Genomic DNA, 8,949 nt, shown 5'->3' with positions numbered 1-8,949 from the left:
ACAGTTCCAGGCTCAGAGCTGTCAGCACAGAGCCCGATGCAGGGCTCGAACTCACAGACCGCGAGATCATGACCTGAGCCGAAGTCGGACGCTCCACCGACTGAGCCACCCAGGCGCCCCAAAAACCATCTTGAAGAAGAACCAAATTATAGGATTGATGCTTCCCGGTTTCAAAATTCCCACAAAACTACAGCAATCAAGACAGCATGGTGCTGGCATAAGGCTAGATATGAAGATAAATGTAATAGAATCAAGAGTCTAAAAATAAACCCTTACTTACCTTTGTGATCAATCAATTTTTGACAAAGTGGTCAAGACCATTCAATGGGAATTTGTAGGCTTTTCAGCAAATGACGCCAGGACAACAGAATATCCCTATGTAGAGACATGGAGTTGAGCTTGTCCTTCATAAAATACATAAAAATGAACTTAAACTGGATCGTAGACCTAAGTGTAAGAGCTACAACTATAACATTTTTAGCAGGAAGCACAGGAGTAAATCTTTTTTTAAAAAGAAAAGTTTATTTATTTTGAGAGAGAGCATGTGCGTGTGTGTGAATGCATGCGTGAGTTGGGGAGGTGCAGACAGAAAGGGAGAGAAAGAATCCCAAGCAGGCTCTGCACTGCCAGTGGGGCTCGCTCTCATGAACCATGAGATCATGACCTGAGCGGAAATCAAGAGTCGGAGGCTTAACCCACTGAGCCACCCAAGTGCCCCAGTAAATTTTTTTTTTAATTAAAAAAAAATTTAATGTTTGTTTATTTTTGAGAAAGCGAAAGGGACAGAATGTGAGCAGGGGAGCGGCAGAGAGAGGGAATCACAGAATCCGAAGCAGGCTCCAGGCTCTGAGCTGTCAGCACAGAGCCCGATGTGGGACTCAAACCCCCGAACCGTGAGATCATGACCTGAGCTGAAGTTGGTTGCTTAACCGACGGAGCCACCCAGGTGCCTCCTTTTTTTTTTTTTTTTTAATACAGGAAAAATAAAGTTTAATTTCTTTTCTCCCCAAGCTTACCGAGGTATAAGTGACAAATAAAGTTGTGTATATTTTAAGGTGTACGGTGGGTTGACTTGATTCATGCAAACATTGTGAAGTGGGCACCACACCAAGCTGAGCACTATATCCATCACCTCACAGGGGTATCTTTTCGTGTGTTTATTTATTTTGGTGAGAACGGTTAAGACTTACACTTAGGGAATTTCAAGTGTATTGTAGAGTGTTATCGACCGCCGTCATGATGCTGAACATCTGATCCCCAGATCTTATTCATCTCACAACTTAAAGCCTGTGCCCTTTGATGAAGATCTCCCCATTTCCCCCCTCCCCTAGGCAACTGCCAACCTACTTTCTGCTTCTGGGGTTGCAGTGTTTAGATTCACATAAGAATGAGATCGTAGACTACTAGTCTGTCCGTGGCTGGCTTGCATAGGAGTCAACATCTGTGACCTTGGATTAGGCGATGAGTTCTTAGATTATGACACCAAAGTCACGAGTGGAAAAAAAAGGGTAAGCTACATCAAAGTTAATATGTATGGGGTAGGAAGGATACCTTTAAGACAATGAAAATAAAACCCACAGGATGGGAGAAGATATTTGAAAATTATGTATCTAATGAGAGACTTTTTTTCCAGAATATATACTCTTATAACTCAACAATAAAAAGACAATAAATAACCCAGTTAAAAAATGGGCAAGGAACTCCAATAGGCATTTCTCCAAATAAGATACACAGATGACCAATAAGCACATGAAAAGATGCTTAACATCGTTAATAATTAAGGATATGCAACTCAAAAACTACAGTGACATACACTTCATATGCACTAGGGCAGTTACAATAAAAATGGCAGACAATCAGACAATATCCTGTTTTTGCGAGGAGGTGAGGAAATCGGAAGTCTGGTATGCTGCTGATAGCATTACAAAATGGCGCACGCATTTTAGAAAAATGGTTTGGTAGCTGTGCAAAGTTGTAACTACAGAGTTATCATATGGCCCAGAAATGCCATCGCTGGATACATAGCATGAGAACTTAAAACATATCTCCACACAGAAACCTCTACATAAGTATTCGTAGCAGCATTATTTATAATAGCCAAAAAGTGAAAACAACCCAAATATCCATCATTTGAAATAGATCAACAAAATGTGGTATATCCATATGATATAATATTAATTCTACCATAAAGGAGAACAAAGTATTGATCTGTGCTACAAAACCTTTGAACCTTGAACACATTACGCTAAGTGAAAGAAGCCAGACACGGAGGTCACATATGGTTTTGATTCCATTTATGAAAAGTCCAGAATCGGCAAATCTAAAGAGACGGAAAGTAGATGAGCGGTTGCCAGAGGCATTCAGGTTATTCTAGGTTTAGTTTCCCAAACAACCTGACTTACGATTATCTACCTCCTTACTACAAAATCTATTGTTACACAAATAAAGCACGAACTTCCCTCTTTCCTGAGCTGACTGTACCTTTCTGCAATCCCGACTTCCTTATCCATTTTCTTTGCTCAGCTCAACTCCATCCCCTTCTATCCCAAATTAGAGTGAGTCACTCTGTCTTCAGGGCTCCCATAGCACAGCATGAAGCACTTATTTGGCCTAAACAATTGTGCCAGATTTAGCTAACGACGTTCGTGCATACCCTCCTTTCCCCAAGACACTGTAGGTCCCTTGAGGATGGGACCCATGCATTTTTGTCGGTCATCTTGTCCAAATTAGCCTCTAGGGAAGGGGTTTTGTGCCCAGTAGTCTTTCAATGACTGTTATTAAATTGAGTATTTGAAGAGTAACGTGTTCAAATGAAAATTGAATATGTAATAGACATTAAGGAGAAAGTCTGTTCCCTTTGTCAATATCTGATGCCCAAGTAGCAAAGCCGATTAGCAGGCATTCGGAACCAAATGAAATGTTTTGAACTAAATGCAATCCTAATTTGTCTCGTGAATTCTAATATCTTCGCTGTTACTGTATGTGCTTTTGGAATTTGCGAAAACAGTGGACAGTCCCTGTGCCATTTTCTCTTTTAGTTGCCCCTTAGCCTGTTGGTGATGGGGCGTAGGATGATACTGACGCGGAATCGGTCCTCAGGCAGCTGGTTTGGTTTTTTTCCCTTTGTGTGTAAACCAGTCTCTGAGTGAGTTAAACTGAAGATTCTTCTCCTTGCCCCTAAGGGAACTGTGAAGGTTTTTAGTGCAGGATCTGAATTCCTTCCTTACTACTCTAAGCCATTTAAATGCCATATTATTTTAGGAACTTTTTTTTTTTTTTTGAGAAAAGTATCAGAATCTATCAGTAACTCAGTGCAAGAGACAAAAGGCAGAGGAGAAAGCTGTTAGAACCGAATCAGTTCTCTCCTTACAGTTGGATGCAGGGGACACCAGGAGAGCGTCAGAGCAAAGATAAAGAATGGCCTAAGTAGATGTTTATTATTAATGAAGACACCACCATTACTGTATCCTAACTATACCAGGTACACATTGTTTTTTATTAGTGTGTTGATCAAACAACCACGTGCTAGGCAGGGAGGATTCAAAGACAACTAAGGCCAGGTGTGCATTCATTGGTTAGTGCAAGAAATATAGGAAATGGAAGACTTACAGTGTGCAAAATGCACGATCTAATAGAAGCAGAGCAAACTAGCTGAGTAGGAGGGAGATACCTCTCCCTGCTCACATCTTTCCTGCTGTATATTATTTTCCTCCTCTTTTTGTGCATGTGCTATCTCCATTTCTGGCGTCAGTGCTAAGGCTTCCCTCCCGCCCCTCAGATTTTTCTCTCCCTGGTGATCTTCTCACACCCGAGGCTTTCATACCTGTGATTCATAAGAAATACAGTTGACCCTTATACGACACAAGGGTGGAGGGGCGCCGACCTCCCCCCCCCACAGAGTTGAAAATCTGTGTATAACTTTCGACTGCCCCAAACTTGACTACTCACAGCCTACTGTTGACCGGAAGCCCTGGCAGTAACGTAAACAGTCGATCAACACATATTTTGTATGCTGTGTATCATATACTGTGTTCTTATGGTAAAGAAAGCCAGGGAACAAGAAAATGGTAAAGAAAATCATAAGGAAGAGGAAATACTTTACAGTGCTGTGCTGCAAATGTTCCCTGTGTAAGTGCATGCGGCAGATCAAGCCCAGGTTATTCAGGGTCCGCTGTATATATTTGGTCTTTATCCCTGTTTCTGCGACAGAGCCCCTAAAACCCTTGGAATTTCCTAAGTGGTGAGAGCCAGGAAGATGTCCTTCGTTGTGTTTATTAGGTGGCTTTTGGAAGGCACCTGTGGTGGGGGCTGGTTGCCAGGAGAACCAACCATGTGATTGGAGGGTTGTAACTTTCAGTCCCACTATCACCTGAGGGGAGGGGAGGGGGCGGGCTGTTTCAATCAGCGGCCTTTGGGCAGTGATTTAATCAATTATGCATATAGAAGGAAGCCTCTATAAAAACCCAAAAGGACAGCGCTCAGAGAGCTTCTGAGTTGGGGACGCTGGTGCGCTCCGTTGGAGAGGGCTTGGAAGCTCCTCGCCTCTTTCTCATACCTGGTCTTACACGTCTCTCCCATCTGGCCTTTCTCGAGTTCTGTCCCCTCACAGTGAATTGGTGATCTTACAAGTACTGTGTTTCTCTGAGTTTTGTGAGCAGCTATATAGCAAATGAAGGAGGGGATGGTTGGAAGCTCTGACTTCTAGCCAGTGGGTCAGAAGTACAGGCAAGGGTTACGGGGACTGGTGACTGGCATCCGAAGTGGGGCAGGGGAGGGGGAAGAAGCAGTCTTGAGGGACTCAGCCCTTAACCTGTGGATCTGACACTGTCTCCAAGTGGACCGTGTCAGAGTTGGGTTGAGTTGAGTTGAATGGTGTAGAACGCCTGTCGGTCTCCAGAGAATTGTTTGGTGTTGTATGAGAAGCACAGCCCACACCCCCCACATTGGAATGGGTCCAGGGACCCAAAGTATCTATCAACTATGGATTTCAAGTGCCCGTTGTCAATCCATTGCCTCCTAAGAGCTACGTAGACCAAATAACCCACTCTCTGCTAGAACGTTTCCCTAACATTCAAGAAGCAACCCTAACTCACTGTCTCTAAGCTGAGCTCTTGATGTCTGTAACCCCCCACCCTGGTCCTCAGTGCCCTGGGTGGTCTGGTCGTCTGCAGTCTCTCAAACCCTGATGGTGAATTGCCCCCAAATTCTGTAAAATCTGCTTCCTCAATAGATTAGAGATTGCCTCGTTTCCTCCTTTTTATTTTATTTATTAAGTATGAATTTAAAGAATCCAGAAAAGCATATCATTTCGTTTTCTCTGTCTGAGAGCTGGTCCCAGGCAGCGTCTCTGTCTGTCCCCCGGCTCTACCGCAGGACCCGCCACCCTGCCTCGCAGTATGGACACCATAAAAACAGTTACTAATGGCTAAGTAAAAGAAGGAGTGAATGGAGACCAAAACCCAGCAGCAGCACAGGCCCTGTGCATGGCAGCGGCACTGTAATTATTGGTTGAATTGACAAACGACGGTTTTACAAGGATTGAAGGACAAGACATTTTTTTAGGTTTATTTACTTATTTTTTCAGAGACAGAGGCAGCTGAGCAGGGGAGGGGCAGAGAGACAGGGAGACAGAGAGTCCCAAGCAGGCTCCACGCTGCCCGTGCAGAGCCCAGCGAGGGGCTCAAACTCACGAACTGTGAGGTGACGACCTGAGCTGAGATCAAGAGTAGGATGCTTAACCCACTGAGCCTCCCGGACGCCCCAGCGAAGGAGAGGACCTTTTGAACACCTCCTGTATGTACTTTGTATTCTATTGGGGACATTACTTAGACTTTCCAGCCGCACAGAATCCCGTATTGCCTTTCCCCAAACCACCCCTTGCTTTTCTGCTCCTCTGTCCCACCGATGACCTCACCAAGCAAATGGGGCACCACTCCTTTTCTCCCTTCTGCATCTCCGCTCCCGCCCTGGCAGGCTCACAGTCATTGCGTCCTTCCTGAGAATTTGTCCCGGCTGCCTTGTCCCCACCTCCATGGCTCTCTTTCTAGGCCTTACGATGTCTGGCTTGGACTTTTGTCAGAGCTTTTAATTTACTTCCCTTCTGCCCGTCCCGTCTCCCTGGGAGCTCTCCTTCACAGAGTCTCACGATTTAACCCATTTGTTTAAAATCTGCTAGGGGCGCCTGGGTGGCGCAGTCGGTTAAGCGCCCGACTTCAGCCAGGTCACGATCTCGTGGTCCGTGAGTTCGAGCCCCGCGTCGGGCTCTGGGCTGATGGCTCAGAGCCTGGAGCCTGTTTCCGATTCTGTGTCTCCCTCTCTCTCTGCCCCTCCCCCATTCATGCTCTATCTCTCTCTGTCCCCAAAATAAATAAACGTTGAAAAAAAAAATAAAAAAAAAATAAATAAATAAAATCTGCTAGCCACTCTCCATCAACTTCAAGAAGGGTCTTAACTGGGTCAGGGATCTCTTTGGAAAGCTGTGGGCCCTCTGGCAAGAGTCTGTGGAAGGCTGTGGGATTCGAGATTAAATAAAGATGGCCGAGATGATGAAGCATTTTGTGGCCACATGCAGCATCCGTAGTAATGTGCTCTTGTCTGTCTCTTCAGGTTCAACTCTAACCCCTTCTTAAGCCTCAGTGCCCATGTCCCCGAAATCCAGCTGGCGTATAGGAGTCTTGAGGCGCTGTGCCTTTGCTTGGTGCCCTGTCCTGGAAACCGTCTTTTCTTACCTCTTGTGAGCACCATTCTTCCTGAATGACACTTACCGCTTTGCTTCCATGACACCGTGTTTATAGTTTGCTTTTGCATTGACCGTATTCTATTATAATTGCCAGTTTACCATGCTAGGAAATCACTCTAAGGGCAGTGACTAGTCTGTGTTTATAAGTGTATGCATCTGCGTAAATCTGTGGAGCCTGTCGGCCAGTGGTTGTCGAAACGATAAATGTAAGATGAACTACCTTTGTTTTATACCCCCTTGGAAATCTCTTTTGGTATATATACCTCTTGCTGCTGTGTTTGGAATTATGTTACTTTTTGCAACCCTTAAAAATTTTTAGATGTAATTTTGATACGGTAAAAAGCATGGATCTTACGGCTCAAAGCTTCATATACCTTTATATCTCTCTATATTTATATTTGTGTCAAAACATGCCTGATCAAAATATGAAACCTTTCCATCATTCTGCAGTAGTCCACTTTTAAAACTTCTGTCCTCACAAATTAGTTTTACATGGTCTTGAACTTCATGTAAATGAAGAGTTAACATTTGACACCCTCAAAATACCCCGTCAGGTTCATGTGAGACTTTTATTTTGGTGATATTTCTTCGCGCCCATGGCATTACATCCTACCTTAAACCACTTAATTAACACCACCATATTGGGATCTAGAGATGTGTATCAACATCCTCCGTGCTCTGAAAATAATTCTATAATATTAACAGCCTGCCTATGATTGCTAGCAGCTATACTATGTTAAATTGAAAGAAAAGTCTATTAAAGTTGTTATGGCTTAGCTACTTTATAAGAATTTAAAATTCCCTACCTCTCTGCCTCTTAAATCCTGTATATAAAAATGTATCCCTCTTCCCTCTAGTGAGTCCTACTACTTCTCTGTAGATCTTTTCTTAACACTTCCCTTCCGTTTGGGCTCATGGTTGACTGACCCTGCACACCGCAGTGCTGCCGTGATGGATATGCTAGGGCTTAAGCGTAAACATCATTGTATTAGCATCATATTAGCATTTTGAGAGAAAGCCCACATAGGACATAAATAATCCATAATGGGATGCAGAAGCAGAAGGTATGGCCCTCGTAAGTAACTATAGTTCACCCAAGCAAAGAACCAAGGGGTGGGGGACAGAGAAAGGGGAGGTGATTCACCCATGTTTGATCCCAATTGCTTGTTTTCTACCTTCTGTTCCCCACCTTCTTGCCTTCTTCACCTTTTCCTTCTCTGTAGGTCCTTTCTACGGGCAGCTTCCCTCACTCTCTCTTCTCTCTTTATAGGTACGTAATAGGTAGGGCTGAGCTAATCAAACAAAGGTGGTTGGTGGTGCGAAAGGCAGTAAGGAACGTTCCACACGGAAGAAGTATGTGCTCAGGGTTGAGAGTCTCTGATGCGCTCTAGAATCTGAAAGGAAGGCTTGATCCCCAAGCTTTGAAAGAGGGTGTGACTTATACTGTGGCCTGAGCGTCTTGGTGGGTCATCATGTGCTCTCGCTGTTGTGTGATTTTGGACATCTTGCTTAGTCTTTGTGACTCAGTTTCTTCTTTTGTTCAAAAAAAAGAAAAAGATGATAGTACCTACTCTGGAGGTCGGTTATGAAGATTAGGTAACTTGGTACATGATAGTGATGAGAATAGTGCTTGCTACATGCTAAGCACATTTTAATTGCTGTATGAAATTAAGCCTTCAGAAGAAATTTGAAGTCACTTCCGAAAACTGTTCACCGAGAAGCTTATTCATGATTTACTTATTCTGTACGACTGATTTGAATATTTATTCTGGAAGTGCTAAAGGGAACGACACTGTGTGTATTTATATTTTTGACTACCTGGGTTTCAGGACGATTCTGATATCTGGGACCCAAGCCACCCTGACAGCAACAGGGGAGGGGTGAAAAACAGGGGGAGGAATAATTCGGGTGACTGTTTCTGGCACCCCTGACTCTCTTCTGATGACATTTCTAGGAGCAGAACTTGTGGAGTTTGGGCTCCTAGAGATCTTTCTCGAATTGGTGATGGGAGGTCAGTGAAAATGGCACATTAGATCAGATTAAGTCTGCCCTTCCTGAGGATGCTGGGAAAGTCAGAAACGGAGGGCTTATAAAGAAGAAAACAAACTCAGGGAGGGGACTTTGACACAGGTGAAGGGGCTTCCGGTTTGGTTGAAGGATGTGCCGTCTGCTCTCCCCACGCCCCACTACCTTTGCTCCGGCCTCCAGCC

This window comes from Herpailurus yagouaroundi, unplaced genomic scaffold (assembly GCF_014898765.1).
Source record: "Herpailurus yagouaroundi ecotype Mexico unplaced genomic scaffold, PumYag 164, whole genome shotgun sequence".
NCBI classification, from domain to species: domain Eukaryota; kingdom Metazoa; phylum Chordata; class Mammalia; order Carnivora; family Felidae; genus Herpailurus; species Herpailurus yagouaroundi.
Note: the sequence above shows the minus strand (reverse complement) of the source record.